The 18,783-nt window shown below is 45.5% G+C and overlaps 2 long non-coding RNA genes across 3 annotated transcripts in view; one reads left to right on the top strand and one right to left on the bottom strand.

The window, feature by feature from the left end:
* The window catches only part of LOC117090527, a 16,886-nt gene extending 2,521 nt beyond the window's left edge, over positions 1-14,365 (top strand). The window contains exons 3-4 of the long non-coding RNA XR_004440042.1: positions 11,296-11,301; positions 13,759-14,365. This is a non-coding gene — a long non-coding RNA (uncharacterized LOC117090527). The remainder of the gene's footprint in view (positions 1-11,295; positions 11,302-13,758) is intronic.
* Positions 14,366-16,464: 2,099 nt separating this feature from the next.
* Positions 16,465-17,893, bottom strand: LOC117090525. Of its 2 annotated transcripts, none has more exons than XR_004440040.1 (2): positions 17,758-17,893; positions 16,465-16,670 (listed from the first exon to the last, which is right to left on the bottom strand). It is a non-coding gene; the product is annotated as an uncharacterized LOC117090525 (long non-coding RNA). The 2 variants fall into 2 exon arrangements; XR_004440039.1 differs by having other exon boundaries at positions 16,465-16,694; positions 17,758-17,882.
* Between the last annotated feature and the right edge of the window lie 890 nt (positions 17,894-18,783).

Here is an 18,783-nt window from a genome sequence, read left to right as displayed (position 1 = left end):
AGAAGACACTGGGTATGTGTGTATATATATATATATATATTTTTTTTGGAGTCAGAGTTTTGCTCTGTTGACCAGGCTGGAGGGCAGTGGCAGGATTTCCACTCACTGCAAGCTCCGCCTCCTGGGTTCACTCCATTCTCCTACCTCAGCCTTCCAAGCAGGTGGGACTACAGGCGCCTGCCACCATGCCCGGCTAATTTTTTGTATTTTTAGTACAAACAGGATTTCACTGTGCTAGCCAGGATGGTCTCCATCTCCTGACTTCGTGATCTGCCCGCCTCGGCCTTCCAGAGTGCTGGGGATTACAGGTGTGAGCCACTGTGCCTGGCCGACAGAGGCTATATTTTTGAGCTCTACATTTCAGAGTTCTTTTCTCTAGCCCTGGCCTGGGTCCCAAACAGGGAACTTAATTCGCTCTATCACTGAAGTATACTCTTGCTTTGACGCCATTGGTATGTTGTCCTAGAGATTTGCTGTGGCTGCCAGGAGTGTTTCATAGTTAAGAACTGATGCAACCTCTCTTTTGTCAGTTTATGAGTCTATAAACCATCTTGTTTCCTTTAGTATTATCTCCCTGGAACTGGAAGGTCAGAGATGAAGTTTTCTTAGATTCTAAGTCTCAGTCTTTGGTGTCTACCTTTGTCTGTCTCCCATGTCACCTGCTGTTTTTTTTCTCCCACCTGTTTTTCATTTTAATGTTTTTATTGGATAGGTGTCTATTATTGGAGGCTACCTCGAAACATTTTTGGATGTTGACAGGATATAAGTATGAATAATATGTAAAAGATGACTTACTCTAGTTCTTTTGAGCAGAGGATTTGGTTTCGATATGTGGCCCTAATAAAGCTTTTGTTAAGTCCAAGTACTTTGTGAACTTGTTCCCTTACCTGTAAAATGGAGTTAGTTGTTACTAATACCTCTTCTGCCTAACTCAGGAGATTGTTTTGAGGATGAAATGAAATCATGAATGTAATGGAATTTTGTAAATTTTAAATGAAATATTGTATTACCTAAGATTTTTTTTTTTTTTTTTTTTTTTTTTTTTTTTTTTTTTTTTTTTTTTTTTTGAGACGGAGTCTCGCTGTGTCGCCCAGGCTGGAGTGCAGTGGCGCGATCTCGGCTCACTGCAAGCTCCGCCTCCCGGGTTCCCGCCATTCTCCCGCCTCAGCCTCCGAGTAGCTGGGACTACAGGCGCCCGCCACTGCGCCCGGCTAGTTTTTTGTATTTTTTAGTAGAGACGGGGTTTCACCGTGTTAGCCAGGAGGGTCTCGATCTCCTGACCTCGTGATCCACCCGCCTCGGCCTCCCAAAGTGCTGGGATTACAGGCTTGAGCCACCGCGCCCGGCTCCTAAGATTTTTTTTTAAACGCTGTATTAAGAATGGAATGAACCTGGGTTTTCCTTTGAAATCCCAAATGTTTAATGTACAGAGAAGTTTTAATGTGTCTGTTGGGGAGCTTCATTAGGATTGTTTTCTGTCTTTAATTGGCCAGTATTGTTTTATATTTTAGCATTTTTGGGGACCATCAAAATTTGTGTTTCAGTTATCATTAATATTTTACAAAGTTATTGAATGTGCATGATTTAGTCTTTAACAATCTCTTCAATTATTTACATTCCCATGTAAAAAATGCAGTAATGAACGTCCATGTAAATAACATTCCCATGCTTTAATGAAGCATAATTTCTTGACATTGCAGTTTCTAAGTGCCCTGTCTTGAGGTTGGGAAAGCTAAAGGGCAGTCAGAGGTCAAGGTCAGCAAAGCATCTCCTTTGACATTTGAAATCCAGCAGCAGGTATCACAGTGAACCCCATTCCAGCATCCAGGAAGTTTCTCTGCCCTGCCTCTCCTCCAGCCACCTCAGAATCTGTGCCTGCAGTGTTGGTCCTGCTTTCCTGTCTCTCCTCTGCCTTTTCTTTCTCTTCACCAACTTCTACCAAGTGCCTCTGATGTCCCAGACAGTGGCAGTGGGAGTACAAAGGCTAATAAACCCGGCCTTGGTCCTCAGACAATTTATATTTTCTGTGCACATATTAAGTTATACTGTCATATATAGTGTTGAGAAACATTGATACAGATTTCCTGTGAAGTGCAGAAGCACCGTCGTAGAAGCAGAGATGCAGAGGCAGCACTGCTGACTCACACATGGAGAGCTGGAGTTCTTGGTCCAGTGGGAGAAACTGACCTGGACATCATTTCAGTGCAGCGGAGTGAGTGCTGGGATGGGCTCCCTCGGGGCATCTGGGGCTGGGTTTGTCTGGTGTTTAGTCTCCTGCCTGGTAGTTAGAGATTATCAGTAAGATGAGCATTGGGAGGTTTCTAAGTGAAAGGAAAGGCAATCACTTACCCGAAACCTGAAATTTGTAGGTGTTCCGGGCCATTTGTAATTCACTGAATCTGTTTTGTCAGAGCAAGTGTATCATCTCTTTTGGATGGAGTGTGGCCAGCCCTGCCTTGCGATGTAAGGAAATCAGGAAACACTTGTCAGGTGACAACACCGTGCCAGACACTCTTCTAGGGGTTTCCACGTGAATCACTTTATTCATTTCTGTTGCTGCTTTACCACATTTCCACGTATTTCGTGGCTTAAAACAATTGTAATTCTATCATTTCACAGTTCTGTGGAGCAGAAGTCTGACGTGGGTGTCACTGGGCAAAAATCACTATGTTGTCTGTGCTGCATTCCTCACTGGAGAATTGTTTCCAAGCACTTTTGGCCAAATCTAGTTCCTTGTGGTTGCAGGACTGAGGTGTCTGTTCCCTTGCTGGCCATCTGTTGGGGGCTGCCCTCAGCTCCTGAGGCCTCTATCTGGTCTTTGCACATGGTCCCATCAGCTCAGCACTAGCTAGGCCAGGGACCTGGTCAGGCTCTCCAGTTCCCCTGTGTGCATTTCTCTTCTTCCACTCGGAGAAAGTTCTATGCCCTATTTTAAAATATTTTTTTGAGATGGAGTCTCGCACTGTTGGCCAGGCTGGAGTGCAGTGGCGTGATCTCAGCTCGCTGCAACCTCTACCTCCCGGGTTCAAGTGATTCTCCTGCTTCAGCCTCCTGAGTAGCTGAGACTACAGGTGCCCACCACGATGCCCGACCAATTTTTGTATTTTTAGTAGAGATGGGGTTTCACCATTTTAGCCAGGGTGGTCTCCATCTCTTGATCTTGTGATCTGCCTGCCTTAGCCTCTCAAAGTGCAGAGATTACAGGCGTCAGCCACCTCGCCTGGCCAGTTCTATGATCTTAGAGGCTCATGGGATTAGATTGGAACTCCCTGGATAGCCCAGGATACTTCTCCTAAGGCCTGTGGCAAAGCCCTTTTGCTGCGTGACATAGTCACAGGTCTTGGGGGTTGGAATCTCCCACCACAGTTACTGATCCACTTACTACAGCAGCCTGGGAGGTGCTTTTCATTGCCTCGGGTTAACAGATACCTTTTTTTTTTTTTTTCAAATTGGCAGAAATATGAAGATCCTTCTTTTTTTCTTTTCTTTTATTTATTTATTTTTGAGACGGAGTCTCATTCTCTTGCCCGGGCTGGAGTGCAGTGGTGAGATCTTGGCTCACCACAACTTCCACCTCCTGGGTTCAAGCAGTTCTCCTACCTCAGCCTCCTGAGTAGCTGGGACTACAAGCATGTGCCACCAAGCCCGGCTAATTTTTGGATTTTTAGTACAGACGGGGTTTCAGTATGTTGACCAGACTGGTCACAAACTCCTGACCTCGTGATCCACCCACCTTGGCCTCCCAAAGTGATAGGATTACAGGCATGAGCCACCGCACCCACCCATGAAGATCCTTCTTAAATGAAAAAAACCGTTCCTCTGACTTGATGTGAGGCTGTTGGTGAGATTGATAACAATGGAGACAGGTCCGTCAGAAATGGAGCTAAACTTTGTGTTTTGAAGTATTTTGATGGCCTGCCCTGATTATGTAAGTTTTGCTAAGAAGTCATTAGAGTAATTCCTCTACTGGAAGAAACACCCATATGGGGAATTTGGGATATTGTCTTTTCAAGTTTTACACAAAGGACTCTCCATGGCTGAAAAGTACATGATTCCAGGTCCATTCCTAGAATGGAAACAACCGGATCAACCCAACAGCGATTCACATTCCTGAGTTTGAGAGCACCCGATAGTTTCAAGGCTGAAGCCAAAAGCCCAACAAACAATGTTTGTACCTTTTTCCCTAGTTAGGAATTAGGTGCATCCTGTGGTCAAGAAAACAACTGATGGTGGTCACCAAGTAGTTTAAAACCAAGCAGGTTGGCCGGGCGCGGTGGCTCAAGCCTGTAATCCCAGCACTTTGGGAGGCCGAGACGGGCGGATCACGAGGTCAGGAGATCAAGACCATCCTGGCTAACACGGTGAAACCCCGTCTCTACTAAAAAATACAAAAAAAACTAGCCGGGCGAGGTGGCGGGCGCCTGTAGTCCCAGCTACTCGGGAGGCTGAGGCAGGAGAATGGCGTAAAACCCGGGAGGCGGAGCTTGCAGTGAGCTGAGATCCGCCACTGCACTCCAGCCCGGGAGACAGAGCAAGACTCCGTCTCAAAAAAAAAAAAAAAAAAAACCAAGCAGGACCTCATTTTATCATGTGGGTGTTTTTGATTTTTTAAATGAAGTTTTTATTTTCCTGTGCAATAAATGACAAGCTCTGACTTGAAATACATTTCCTTTAATAAACCAGAATCTAGGGCCAGGCGCGGGGGCTCACGCCTGTAATCCCAGAGTTTGGGTGGCCGAGGAGGGCAGATCATGAAGTCAGGAGATTGAGACCAACCTGGCTATAGTCAAACCCTGTCTCTACTAAAAATACAAAAAATCAGCTGGGCATGGGGGCAGGCACCTGTAGTCCCAGCTACTCCGGAGACTGAGGCAGGAGAATGGCGTGAACCCGGGAGGCGGAGCTTGCAGTGCGCCGAGATCACACCACTGCACTCCAGCCTGGACGACAAAGCGAGACTCTGTCTCAAAAAAAAAAAAAAAAAAAGAAAAAATAAAGAAATCAGAATCTATAATCCTAAGGTTCTTAACCCAGCTCTCAGAAATTTATGACATCCCCAAAATGCTGTGCAACAATTTTGTGTATATGCATCCATGTGTGTTTATGGGGAGATGATTTATAGCTCTCCATACATTTTCAAAGTGGTTGGATTCCAAAAAATTTTAGAATACACCACTTGGGCCTGGTGTGGTGGCTCACATCTGTAATCCCAGCACTTAGGGAGGCTGAGGCAGTAGGATCCACTGAGGTCAGGAGTTTAAGACCAGCAACATAGTGAGACCTCCAACTGTACCAAAAAAAAAAAAAAATGCTGGACGTGGTGGTGCACACCTGTGGTTCTAGCTACTCGGGAGGTTGATCACCTGATCCCAATAATTTGAGGCTGTAGTAAGTTAGAATTGCACCACGGCACTCCAGCCTGGGCAACAGAGGAAGACCCTCTCTCAAACAAAAACATAAAACCGTATCACTTAGTATACTATTGTTGTTGGTCAAGTATCAGATTTTGTTTAAAAATTAAATACTCTTTTTTTTTTTTTTTTTGATACAGAGTCTTGCTCTGTCACCCAGGCTGGAGTGCAGTGGAGTGGTCTCAGCTCACTGCAAGCTCTGCCTCCTGGATTCACACCATTCACCTGCCTCAGCCTCCTAAGTAGCTGGGACTACAGGTGCCTGCCACCATGCCTGGCTAATATTTTGTATTTTTAGTAGAGATGGGGTTTCATCGTGTTAGCCAGGATGGTCTTGATCTCCTGACCTCCTGATCTGCCCACCTTGGCTTCCCAAAGTGCTGGGATTACAGGTAAATACTCATTTTTAGCAAAGTTGTACAGGCATACAGCTCTAAGAGTCAGAAATTAACAAGACTTAGGACAAAACCCAGCAATCCCCTACCTTACCCTTCTCTATCTGATCCCTGCTCCTTGGAGGCTACTGTGTTTATGTTTTAGCTTGTTCTTCTAGATTGTGTGAAAGACAGGGAGATGTCCTACTGTGGAAGACAAGGATTCAGGTTGCTTACCCTCCCCGCTCCTCCTGTTGCCCACGTTTTTCTCCCCCATCCTCTCAGTATAATTATTGTGATAGTGAGGCCAGGCATGGTGGCTCGTGACTTATCTCAGATATTTGGGAGGCTGAGGCGGGCAGATCACTTGAAGCCAGGAGTAGAAGGCCAGCCTGGCCAACACAGTGAAACCCTGTCTCTACTAAAAAATGCCAAAATTAGTCAGTTGTAGTGTCGCACACCTGTAGTCCCAGCTACTCAGGAGGGTGAGGCACAGGAATTGCTTGAACCTGGGAGGTGGAGGTTGCAGTGAGCTGAGATCGCACCACTGCACTCCAAACTGGGCAACAGAGGTAGACTCTGTCTCAAAAAAAATTATCATGATAGTGGGATACATAGTACAATAGTGTATCTATTTAGTATTCTTCCTGTTTTTTGGCCCGGAGCTTCTAAAACCCTTGTAATATCCTGAGCGATAGGAACATCATTGGTTATAATATTTGGTCTTAGGTTTCAATACCTGACACAAGAGCTTCTAAGACTTTTGGAATCTCTGGGGTGATAGGAGTGTCTTTTGTATGATCATGAGATGACAGGTGGCTTCGGGCCCCTGGACAGGTTCAGGATCAGGGCTGGTTGCCAGAAAGATGAGTCATGATTAAAGAGTTGGATGTATCAGCCTCACCCCTACCTCTGGGAGGGGAGATGAGACAGGCTGGAGATTGAGCTAGTCATGAGTGGCCAATGACTTAATCATGTCTGTTATGAAAACTCCATAAAACCCTCTAAATACTAGGTTTGGAGAGCTTCTGCTTTGGTGAATTCATTTTGTGCTGGGGAGGTGGCACTTCCAGGGACGGCATGGGAGCCCCGACCTCTCTGCCCCATGGTGTGCTCTGTGGGTCTCTTGCATTTGGCTGTTCCTGTGTTCTCTTCTTTGTAATAAACCGGTAAGAGTAAGTAAGTGCCAAGCACTTTGCGTCTGTCACATCAGGTGTTGTGGGCAGTTGACCGGTTGAAGAATGCATTGGTATTATGTGAGGAACATTGGCCTTTGAAAAAGCAGAACTAGATCCACGTTCTTGCCTGGTAACTGTAACTATCATCTAGTTTGTAAAGGGGAATGCAGTTCACTGAAAAATTCTTATGACAGTAGGGAAAGGATTGGGGTGTCTGCATTGGTTTGTGTCATATAGGTCGTATGAAAGAACATTTAGGCTGGAGGGAGACTTTTCATCTCTCTAACTTTACTTTCACAGGACAATTCCATCACGATTTGAAGATTTTTGAGTCAAAACTACATTGTTCTGCTATGTGTTTTGGGGCAAATTTATCCATACAATTTGCTTAAATATTTCAGAGAATACAAGAATATATGTGTGGGGTAAAAATCTGAAATTTGCATTCCCCCTTCTCTAGAAGTAACCATTGTGAATAGTTAAGTCTGTATTCCAGCTATTTTGTATATTATAAATACACTGGGAATATATGAGTGTATATATACATATATGTTTTATTTTTAGAGATGAAATATTGCTCTGTTGCCCATGCTAGTCTCAAACTCCTGGGCTCAAATGACCCTCTCTCCTCACCCTCCCAAAGTTTTGGAATTACAGGTGTGAGCCACTGCGCCTGGCCTGCATGAGTATATTTACTAATTGCCAAGTTACTCTGTTCAATACATGTCTGTTGAACTCCCCCATGTGCCAAGCATTGTTCTAAAGACCTTTTATGCACGAATTCACTTAATTTTTAGAGCAACTCTATTATTGTGGCCCTTTTATAGTGAGGAAACTGAACCACAGAGAGGCTGGGGACGTTGTCTAATATCACACAGCCAGTGCTGTTGGAATTGAGGTTTGAACCCAGACAGCTGGCTTCAGATCTCGTAGCTGTTATCATAGATGACAGACCCAAACCTGAGGGCCACCTCCCAAGACTTGCCTGAGCTCTGCCTGAGCTCTGTGAGAGCCATGTATGTGAGGTTTCCTTCCTCTTTAAGAACACAAGTCTTGGAATTGTCCCAGACCCTGGTGGGAGCTCTTGAGGACCAAAAACAGGGATTCTTCAAGCCTGCCCCAAGGCCAGATCTCTGATTTAGCTACTTGGAAGGTAGACGTGGAAGACAGTAATTTTGCCAGAACAAAAAGTCAGGATTGCTGGGCTGACTCGGCCAGATGCGGATTACAAAGTGTAATCCCAGCACTATGGGAGGCCAAGGCAGGTGGATCACCTGAGGTCGGGAGTTCAAGAGCAGCCTGGCCAACAAGTTGAAACTCTGTCTCTACTAAAAATATAAAAATTAGCTCTGCGTGGTGATGGGTGCCTGTAATCTCAGGTACTTGGGAGGCTGAGGCAGGAGAATTGTTTGAACCCGGGAGGCAGAGGTAGGAGTGAGCTAAGATTGCGCCATTGAACTCCCACTTAGGTGACAGAGTGAGACTCTGTCTCAAAAAAAAAAAAAAAGAGGGAAGGGGAATAGCTGGGCTGACTCATCCTAGGGAAGAGGCCATATAGCAGCCGTAGGACCTTGGGCACTTGGGTGGAAAAGAAGGAAGGAAAAGATTCACCCATGGCGGTGACCTGGACTGCAGAAACCACACTAAACAGTCCACATTCTGGAGCGTGGCCACCCCATTTGCTTCTCTTCTCCTTGGGTAGAGGGTGTGGGGAGCTTTCTACCCTGGAGGCTGAGCAGCGCAGCTTCTAACCAGGGTAGGCATTTGTCTGTCCCTGAGAATACAGACAGCATTCTCATAATCAGCCCAAATACTCCTGAACAGCTTTTTGTAGGGTGGGGCGGGGCGGGGCAGAGGGTCATTTTGACTCATAGGTACCTTTTCCACTTTCACTGCTGATAGCCGTGTTACAGATTAAAGTTTTTGTTTTTGATACTGAAGAGGACTTAAGAGAGTGAGCTATTATAGCACATCTAAGTCTGCTAAAATAGAACCACGGGGTAGTGTAGGAAAATCTCTTCTAAATTATGGATCATATATGGTGAACGTTAGAAGCCATGTGTACCTAAGTTGAAAAATCAAAACGTGTCTTGTATTTGGGTGACCCCGGTAAGTCTGGATACCACTGCACCTTGTGTGAACACAGGATGCTGAGGTGTAGGGATCAACAGGCTTCTCCCTTGGGGTAAAGTGAGGCGGCAGTAGGAGCACACAGCTGTTGGGCCCCTAATATTTGTCAGCTGTTTTACATGTGGGATTCCATTTAATGCAATCTTGGAGGTAAAATTATTTTATTGAAGAGAAGATAGAGGCTTAGAGAAGTTAAGAAAATTGTTCAAGGTCACGTCATTTGTTGTTGTTGCTGTTTTTTTTTTTTTTTTCGAGACAGAGTTTTGCTCTTCTTGCCCAGGCTGCAGTGCAATGGCACGATCTCGGCTCACCACAACCTGTGCTTCCCAGGTTCAAGTGATTCTCCTGCCTCAGCCTCACAAGTAGCTGAGATGACAGGCATGCGCCACCACGCCAGGCTGATTTTGTATTTTTAATAGGGACAGGGTTTTTCCATGTTGGCTAGACTGGTCTTGAACTCCCAACCTTGGGTGATCCGCCCAACTCGGCCTCCCCAAGTGCTGGGATTAGAGGTGTGAGCCACCACGCCTGGCCAAGGCCATGTGATTTCTGAAGTGGAAAGAAAAAGTACTTGATGAACTCAGAAGTTTGACTTCAAGGCCCTTGATCTTTCCATAACACTGGTTCCTTCCCTGGTTGGTCGGAGTGAATGAAGAATTCAAGGAAGCTGTGTTTTGTGGAAAGAAGACCTGAGGGGTGTATGGTCTTTCCAGGCTTGGAATCTGCCATGTTGGGCTTCTGAATTGTATAGCTTGGCCATATAGAGAGAAACCGTTCATTTAAGATTTATTCTTTGGGGGAAATAAAGGAAGGCCGCCCACATGAGACAGGCAGAGGCGACTTTCTCAGAGCTGCTGTGGCAAGGGAGTCGGCACCGTCACTTGCGTGTGGCAGAGACATGCAAGTGAGTGGCGGATGAGGAGTGGGGAAGCTTCAGGATGGAAAAGAACGGCTCCCAGTGGAGGCTGGTGGGGTGTCCTATGTGATTGGTTAGGGGTGCATTTGGCTTTCTCTGAATGATCCTAACTGAAAATAGGGGCCAAAAGTAGGGTGGCTGTCAGTTTTGAGTCAAGTCCTGGCCACGTGGGACAGAGTTGTGGTTTAGTTTCTGGGTTGTGGAGAGAGAGCAGTCTGGCTTCCTGTTTGATGTACTAGCCTGGCTGGCCTCCTGGCTGTTTCCTGTAGATAGGGGTTTGGTTTCCTGGGTGAGCAGCTACAAGTTGTGGTCTGAGTTCTGTCTTTATACATATGATCAGGCATGGTCTGTGTGTATATTCAGTCCCTCATTTTTCTTATCACTAAAAATATCAAATGACAAATTGGATACATTGGGAACTTTTTAGATGTCTGTGTCCCCTGGAGGAAGTTTTCACGTTCACATTTAATCAGAATGAAGATAAACAATTGGGCCATTTATCTTGAAGATTTAAAATAGGAAATCTTCAACAATACTACCTCGGCGCCATTGCCTGTCTGTACATCGTTAGGGAATGTGTTTTTATCCACCGCCGGCTCATCGTCCGCCAGTTTGTGGTTGATCCACTTCTCTATACGTCTTGTCTTGTGTGCATCTCATTGTTTGCTAGTGTTAGCTTTCTAATTCGTCAGTGTAGTTTATTTGTGTAGCCTCTATTAGTAGGAAGTTATTTGTGGAATTGTGAATGGAAGGGACCTTGGAGGTCTGCCAGGTCAGCCCAGTGACTTTCAAGATAAATGGAATACAGGGAACGGTTCCAGCTTCTTTGGTGGCCAAACCAGGAATAGAAAGCAGTGTTCTTTGTGCCACAATGTCATTGGAAGACAACTCAATGTGGGCCTAAAATGCAGAGTAACTAACTTTCATTTATCTCTGCTTCTGATCTTGTTATCAGACATTTTAAATTACTTTAATGTGTTAGCAGAAATATGAAAAGTCCTGACTTGTTTACATAGAAGGTACTTTGTCGCCTACTCATTTGGTTGCTTTTTCAACAGGATTGAAAAGACATTGTCATAAACTGAATGTTTATGTCTCCCCCAGATTCTTGTACTGGAGCCCTCACTGCCAGTGTGATGGTAGTGGGGGATAGGACCTTTGGGAGGTGATTAGGGTTAGATGAGGTCATGAGCGTGGGCCCTGGTCTGACAGGATTAGTGTCCTTAGAAGAAGAGAAACCAGGCCGGGTGTGGTGCCTCACACCTGTAATCCCAGCACTTTGGGAGGCCGAGGTGGGCAGATCACGAGGTCAGGAGATTGAGACCATCCTGAAACCCTGTTTCTACTAAAAATACAAAAATTAGTTGCGTGTGGTGGCACGTGCCTGTAATCCCAGCTACTCGGGAGGCTGAGGCAGGAGAGTTGCTTGAACCAGGGAGTCGCAGGTTGCAGTGAGCTGAGATTGTGCCACTGCACTGCAGCCTGGTGACAGAGTGAGACTCTGTCTCAAAAAAATAAAAATAAAAAGAGAAAGCAGAGAGCTCCCACTGCCCTGGTGTGAGGAAACGAGAGAAAGGTGGCTGTCTGCAAGCCAGGAAGAGGTCTCTGTCCTGGAACTGAGTTGGCCGACACCTTGATCTTGGACTTCCAGCCTCCAGAGCTGTGAGAAATAAACTAATGTTTAAACCACACAGCCTACGGTGTTTATTATGGCATTTGCCTATGGTATTATGGCCATCTGATTTGACTGATACAGAGATGGTTCCAGAATAATGTAGCCTGTGTTTAAGTTGGTGATGCCATGAAAATAAATGTGGTAGTTCATTCCTTTATAGAAAGATAGCGGTGTGAACCCAGGGCCTTTGCTCACGTCTTAGTTGAGTCTTGTCTTCTTATAGTAGCTTCCTAATTTTTCTTTTCCCCCTCCAATTTATATTATATATCTGGATTAAATCATATATGGTATGATTTTATACTTTATACAAACTTGTAGTGATTTTATTTCATTTTATTTGATTTTTGAGACATGCCCTTGCTCTGTTGCTCAGGCTGGAATGCAGGTGTGCCATCACAGCTCACTGTAATCCTAAATTCCTGGGCTCAAGTGATCCTCCCACCTCAGCCTCCTGAGTAGCTGGGACTACAGGTGTGCTATCCTGCCTAGCTAATTTTTAAAATTTTGTAAGGACAGAGTCTTGCTGTGTTGTCCAGGGTGGTTTCAAACTCCTGGCCTCAAGCAGTCCTCTCGCCGCAGCCTCTCAAAGCACTGGATTACAGGCATGAGCCACCACACCCAGCCCAGTGATTTTTCGTTGTTAAGATCAAGGACGGGTTCCCTGGCTTGGCATTCAAGGCTCATGATCTGAGCGTGATATACAAGTTTGGGTTTCAGTGTTTCCATTCCCGCCATCAGCCTTGCACTCCAGCTTGTTGCCTAAGCCCTGTTCTGAAGCCCAGCCTGAGAGCTGCACTTAGAATTTATACCTTCTCATCTCTTCCTCATCTTCGCCTATGTTCTTATCTCCATCTGGGACATCATCTCCACACTTCTGTCTCTTTAAATCTTCTCTATCCTTCGAGACCTGAAATACTCACTTCCTTTACACGATCCCCGCTCTGACATCCAAAATAGAGTTAATCTTTTTCCTTTGAACTCTGATAGTGCTTAATGTTTTTCATCCTTTAATTATGCAACAGTCCTGTGTGTTATGATAATATTATATCTCCAGTTTTTCGTAGTTACTTTGAAAATATGTAATGTAGTCATATATTTTGAATATGTAATATGAGCGACATTCAAAAGGTCCTGGAGAGTGAAAGGCATTCCTACTTCAGTCACTGCCCTGTGACCACTGCTGCCAGTTTTGTTTGTTTGTTTGTTTGTTTCTCCAAGATGGAGTCTTGCTCTGTCACCAGGCTGGCGTCATCTCAGCTCACTGCAACCTCCGTCTCCCGGGTTCAAGCGATTCTCCTGCCTCAACTTCCTGAGTAGCTGGGACTACAGGCGTGCGCCACCTCGCCCAGATAATTTTTGTATTTTTAGTAGAGACAGGGTTTCACCATGTTGGCCAGGATGGTCTGGATATCTTGGCCTCGTGATCCACCTGCCTCAGCCTCTCAAAGTGCTGGGATTACACGTGTGAGCGACTGCGCCCAGCCTACGTACCTTCTTTTTAAAAATACAGATGTTGGCATAAGATAAACACTGTTCTCCACCAGTTCCCCACTGGTAAGTATTTAGGTTGTTCCCAACTGTTTGGATTAATCAATGCTGAGTTGTACGTAATTCTTGCATATTTGCATGAATATGTTCATAGGATGCATTGCTAGAAATGGAATTGTGGGATCCAGCGTTCTGCACATTTTAAATGTTGATGGGTGTTGCTTGATTCCCTTCCATTAGGGCCATACCATTATCTCACTGTCAATGTGTAAGGGCACCCATTTCTATTTCCTTGCCAACAGTTTCTTCTCAGCTGTTTTCTTTGACATCACACACACACAAATAGCCCTATTGTTCCAAAAACATGGACATTCTACATTTCTACTTAAAGTGTGCGCACACTGACTGAAGCTCTGTGTTGCAGTGATGTGTGCTGCTACGATTGTAGCTCTGTTTCGAATTTGCTAGCCAGGCTATGGCTTTCCAGTCAGGTATTTTTTGTTTTGTTCATGCTGTTGCTGCCGTTGGGGTGTGTGAATTTCCCTCCATTGCCCAGCCAGATTTCCTTTCTGGTAGACGGGTTTAGTGTCTCATCCGGCAGACCAGTTTCCTAGTGACCTGGGCCGAGTGTCTCATCCAGCAGCCCTGTTTCCTGGTGATCTGGGCCGAGTGTCTCATCCGGCAGCCCTGTTTCCTGGTCATCTGGGCTGAGTGCCTCCATGAGAAGTTGCACCCATCTTCTCCAGTAGTGCATCTTTTCATAGCAAGCAAAACATTTTCGCCACGTTTCTAGTGGGACAGGCACTAGCTCTTTTCTGGGCATCAGGAGACCTGGCTTTGTTCTGGTTCAAGCAACAGCTGGTGAGTTACCAAAGACAAGTCACATCTGGCCCCTGGTCCTTTGCTTTATAAATAGAATCACAGTCCGAGTGGGCATCACTGCCCTGGTCTCTATGCAGTGCTGAGTGTTGTGGGGATGATGGCTAAGTGTCAGGGTGCATTTCCACCACTAGGGAATTACGGGCCCGCCAAAGACACAGGAGGAAAGCTAACAGCCCCGGGCAGGTACACAGAACCAGAGGAGTTTGGAAGGGTGGTTCCAAGCTCCTTGGTGTGATTGATGTGATCACAATAAACATTTTATCTCTAAGTCTTGGGCCATTGGACCAAGAGAAGAGAGAGCTGGTACTGACTTGTAGTGAGAGGTGCGTGGTTCGTGTGCCTGCTGAGCCTGGCTTGGACTCAATTCCATTGAGTCCCATTCCATTTTACCTTCTGTTTCCACCTTTTTCATGCTCCTGCTTATTTCTCCAGAAAAAAATGCAATAAATTCCTTTCAAAAACTTTACAAAAGCCATAGATGCTTATTGAAAATAGTTCAAATGATATGGAAGACAGAAAGATAGTGAGTGTTTCTCTGTTGTGTGTTTGGATGAATGTGTCTTTGGGGTAGTCACTATTAACACTGGGTATATTTCCTTCCAGATCTTTTCTAGTGTACCTACAAATATGTATGTACACATTGTAAAAAACAAAATAGTACCTGATAAACATTGAGTCCCCCTACTCCCACTGCGCAGTCTACATGGACGTCCTTTCATGGTGATACGATGAGACCTGATCGACTCCTTTTGTTCGCTGGAGTGCTAGGTAATAATAGCTACAGAGAACTCACCTTCAGTAGGCATTTACCATGTGACAGGGTCTGTGCTCCAGGCAGGCTACATGAAGTGGGTCTTTTTTTTTTTTTTTTTTTTTTTTTTTTTTTTTTGAGGCGGAGTCTCGCTCTGCCGCCCAGGCTGGAGTGCTGTGGCCGGATCTCGGCTCACTGCAAGCTCCGCCTCCCGGGTTCACGCCATTCTCCTGCCTCAGCCTCCTGAGTAGCTGGGACTACAGGCGCCCGCAACCGCGCCCGGCTAATTTTTTTGTATTTTTAGTAGAGACGGGGTTTCACCATGGTCTCGATCTCCTGACCTTGTGATCCGCCCGCCTCGGCCTCCCAAAGTGCTGGGATTACAGGCGTGAGCCACCGCGCCCGGCCGAAGTGGGTCTTAAGGCTTTTTACAACAATGCTATGGGTGAACACAGGAATTGTTAACATTTTGCAAATGATAGAATTGCTGTAGAGAGAAGCAAAGCTGCTTGCTGAAACTCATGGCATGATTCCCGAGAGAGAGAGAACACTTTTAAAACAATTGTTGTTATAGTCAGGTGATTTACGATCATTTCAAGAAATAGTGCATTCAGTGAATACATTTCAGGGTCTGGTACAGTCTGGGAGCTGTTCCTGAAAATGCACTGGGCTAGAGGTAAGGGAGTGGACCATTGGCCCTGGGCCCCTAGTGCAAGGTGCAAGGAGGGAGGTCCCTGGGAGAGGGGGCATGGAGAGGAGGTCTCGGAACAAACCTTGCAACATCCATTTCTGCTGAGTCTGGTCCGAGGTCTGGTTCTTGACATGTACACTTTTCAGAGATACTTGGTTTTGATTTTTATCATGGCTCACCTGAGCAGCCATGGTTTCAAACTGCCTGGAGATGTGGTCTGGCAGGCCAGTGCTATGCCCGTCCTTCCCATTCCTGCAGGAGGGGAATCAGCCTGGGACTAGAGGGCTTCGCCTGTAATCAGCTATCTCATAAAAAGTGGATTTGATGCTGGTTTCGCTAGGTCAGGAAATTTCTCATTTGGAAGGAAAACTGATACTTGTTTTTGGATTTTGCTGAGGAGCCACAGGGTTTAGAGCAGGGACTGGAAGTTTGTTGAGACACACGTGAGTGCACTCAAACATCTTCCATGAAACGTGGAAATAAAGACAGTGTTCCAGAGAGGTCCCTGGCTTTGGGATATAAATATTTCTGTAACAGAATGGCACTGGATGTCTGCTGTATTTTTTTCTCTGCTATTTTGGCAAGATTTATTTGGGTGTGTGTCTCCTGTACAGAAGGTATGACATCACTTTTTGCCACCAAGTATTTACAGCCGTTGGTGCCTCCTATGTGGGTCACTTTTGTGCCGTGGTTTCTTTGGGGAAATTGTAGGTCTCCTACCCAAAGCACATTGCCCATTTCAAGGTGCTCCTGGTTTCTGAACACCTGTGGCAGTGCCTTCCATATGGGTAAAGCCAGCCGAGAAAGTGCCCCTCCCCAGGAGGTGGGAACTGGTGATTGCCTGAGTGAGGAGGCCAGGGATGAGCCCTGGACTAGAACTTGTGACCGGCTGCTTTTCCTTCCCCTCCTCTCCCTCATATTTTCCCACCATCCCCCTTTTTAAAAATTTCTTATTAAAAATTAAAGAATTATTTTAGCTTCCTTTATTTGCTATTCTTGATAGTCATATGCAGAGTGAGCCTGGGACAGTGGAAAGGAAAGTTGTGCTTGGCTTCAGATGATCCTACCAGCCCCGCATTGAGGGGCTTCCGCCAGGCGGCATTGTGAAGTGGTGTTGTGGAGGTTCTCCTTTGAGTCCTCAGCGTTAACCAGCAGAGGCAGATGGTATTTAGTCCTGGCTAATGTTGAGGAAGTTGAGCTCAAAGTAGCTAAGGGAACTTGCCAAAGTCACATAGGAAGAAGCAGAGTAGAACCAAACACAGATTGTCTCAGAATCAGGCAGGTTGTCTGATTCCAAAATGGGCTCTTAATTTTTGGAGGTCAAAAAGCTGAACAGACACAGATATATTTTTTTTTTTTTTTTGAGCTAGGGTTTTGCTATGCTGCCTAGGCTGGTCTAGGCTCAAGCTGTCCTCCTGCCTTAGCGTTCTGAGTGCTGGGCTTACAGGTTTGTGTCACCAAACCCAATCGAACAGACATTTCTTGAAAGAAGACATACAAATGGCCAAAAAAGATGTGAAAAAATGCTCAGTATCACTTATAATCAGAGAAATGCAAATCAAAACCACAGTGAGGTATCATCTCACCTGTTAGGATGAGTATTATCAAAAAGACAAAAAATAAAAACAAGTGCTGGCGAGGATATGGAGAAAAGGGAGCTCTTACACACTGTAAGGGGTGTACACTAGAGCAGCTGGCTGGGCGCGGGGTGCACACTGACATCCCAGCACTTTGGGAGACCCAGGCGGGCAGATCACCTGATGTCAGGAGTTTGAAACCAGCCTGGCCAACATGGTGAAACCCCGTCTCTACTAAAAACACAAAAAATTAGCTGGGAGTGGTGGATCACACCTGTAATCCCAGCACTGTTGGGCGGCTGAGGTGAGCGCCCAACCAGCTGAGGCTAGGAGTTCAAGACCAGCCTGGCCAAGGTGGTGAAACCCCATCTCTACTAAAAAATACAAAAATTTGCCCAGTGCAGAGGCGGGCGCCCGTAATCCCAGCTACTCGGGAGGCCAAGGCATGAGAACCACTGGAACCCGGGAGGCAGATGCTACAGTAAGCAAGCTCAGATTGCACCACTGTACTCTAGCCTGGGCAACAGTGAGACTCTGTCTGAAAGAGAAAAAAGAAAAAGAGTAAGAGTAAGCTAGGGCACCCACTATGGCAAACAGTATGGAGGTTCCTCAGAAAACTGCAAATGAAATTTCAGTGTGATCCAGCAGTCCCACTACAGTGTAGATACCCAAAGAAAAGGAAACCAGTGTCTGAGGGGCATCTGCACCTCTGTGTTTCCTGCAGCACTGTTCACCATAGCCAAGACATGGAACCAGCCTTGGTGTCCAACAGCAGATGATGGATAGAGAAAATGTGGTCTTGATACACAGTGGAGTGCTATTCAGCCATAACACAGGATGAAGTCCTGTTATTCTCAGCAACGTGGATGGAACTGGAAGATATTATGAAATAAGCCAGGGACAGAAAGTTACACAGCACATGTTCTCTTACGTGGAAGGCAAAAAAGAGTGGATCTCATGGAAGTTGAAAGTAGACAGAGGCTCCTAGAGGGTGAGAAGGGTGGGGGAAGAGAGAGATAGGGAGAAATTTGTTAAAGGATACAAAATTATAGCTGGATAGGAATAAGTTCTAGTGTTCTATAACATAGGATGACTATAGTTAACAAGAATATATAGTTTCAGGCTGGGCCCGGTGGCTCATGCCTGTAATCCTTGCACTTTGGGAGGCTGAGTTGGGTGGATCACTTGAGGTCAGGAGTTTGAGACAAGCCTGGCCAACGTGGTGAAACCCTGTCTCTACTAAAAATACAAAAATTAGCCGAGCATAGTGGTGGGTGCCTGTAACCCCAGCTACCAGGGAGGCCGAGGCAGGAGAATAGTTTGAACCTGGGAAGCAGATGTTGCAGTGAGCTGAGATCACATCACTGCACTCCAGCCTGGGGAACAGAGCAAGACTTTTTTTCAAAAAAAAAAAAAAAGAATATATAGTTCCAGATAATTGGAGGAAGGGTATTGAACGTTACCAACACAAAGAAATGATAAATGTTTGAGATGGCAGATATGCTAATCATGCTGATCACATACATTACATGTATTATAACATCACTATGTGTACTCCGTACATATGTACAGTACACAATTATGTGTCAATTAAAAAGAAAAAGCTGAACTTAGATTGGAATGGCTATGAAACAGCTAACTTTTTCATATTTTCGATAGAGACCCTAGGCATTTATTTTAAGTAAACTACCCTTGGCTTCAGGAAATGTT

The sequence above is a fragment of the Trachypithecus francoisi genome, unplaced genomic scaffold (assembly GCF_009764315.1).
Source record: "Trachypithecus francoisi isolate TF-2019V2 unplaced genomic scaffold, Tfra_2.0 Lachesis_group11, whole genome shotgun sequence".
NCBI classification, from domain to species: Eukaryota; Metazoa; Chordata; class Mammalia; order Primates; family Cercopithecidae; genus Trachypithecus; species Trachypithecus francoisi.
This window is presented reverse-complemented; position numbering and strand designations above follow the sequence as displayed.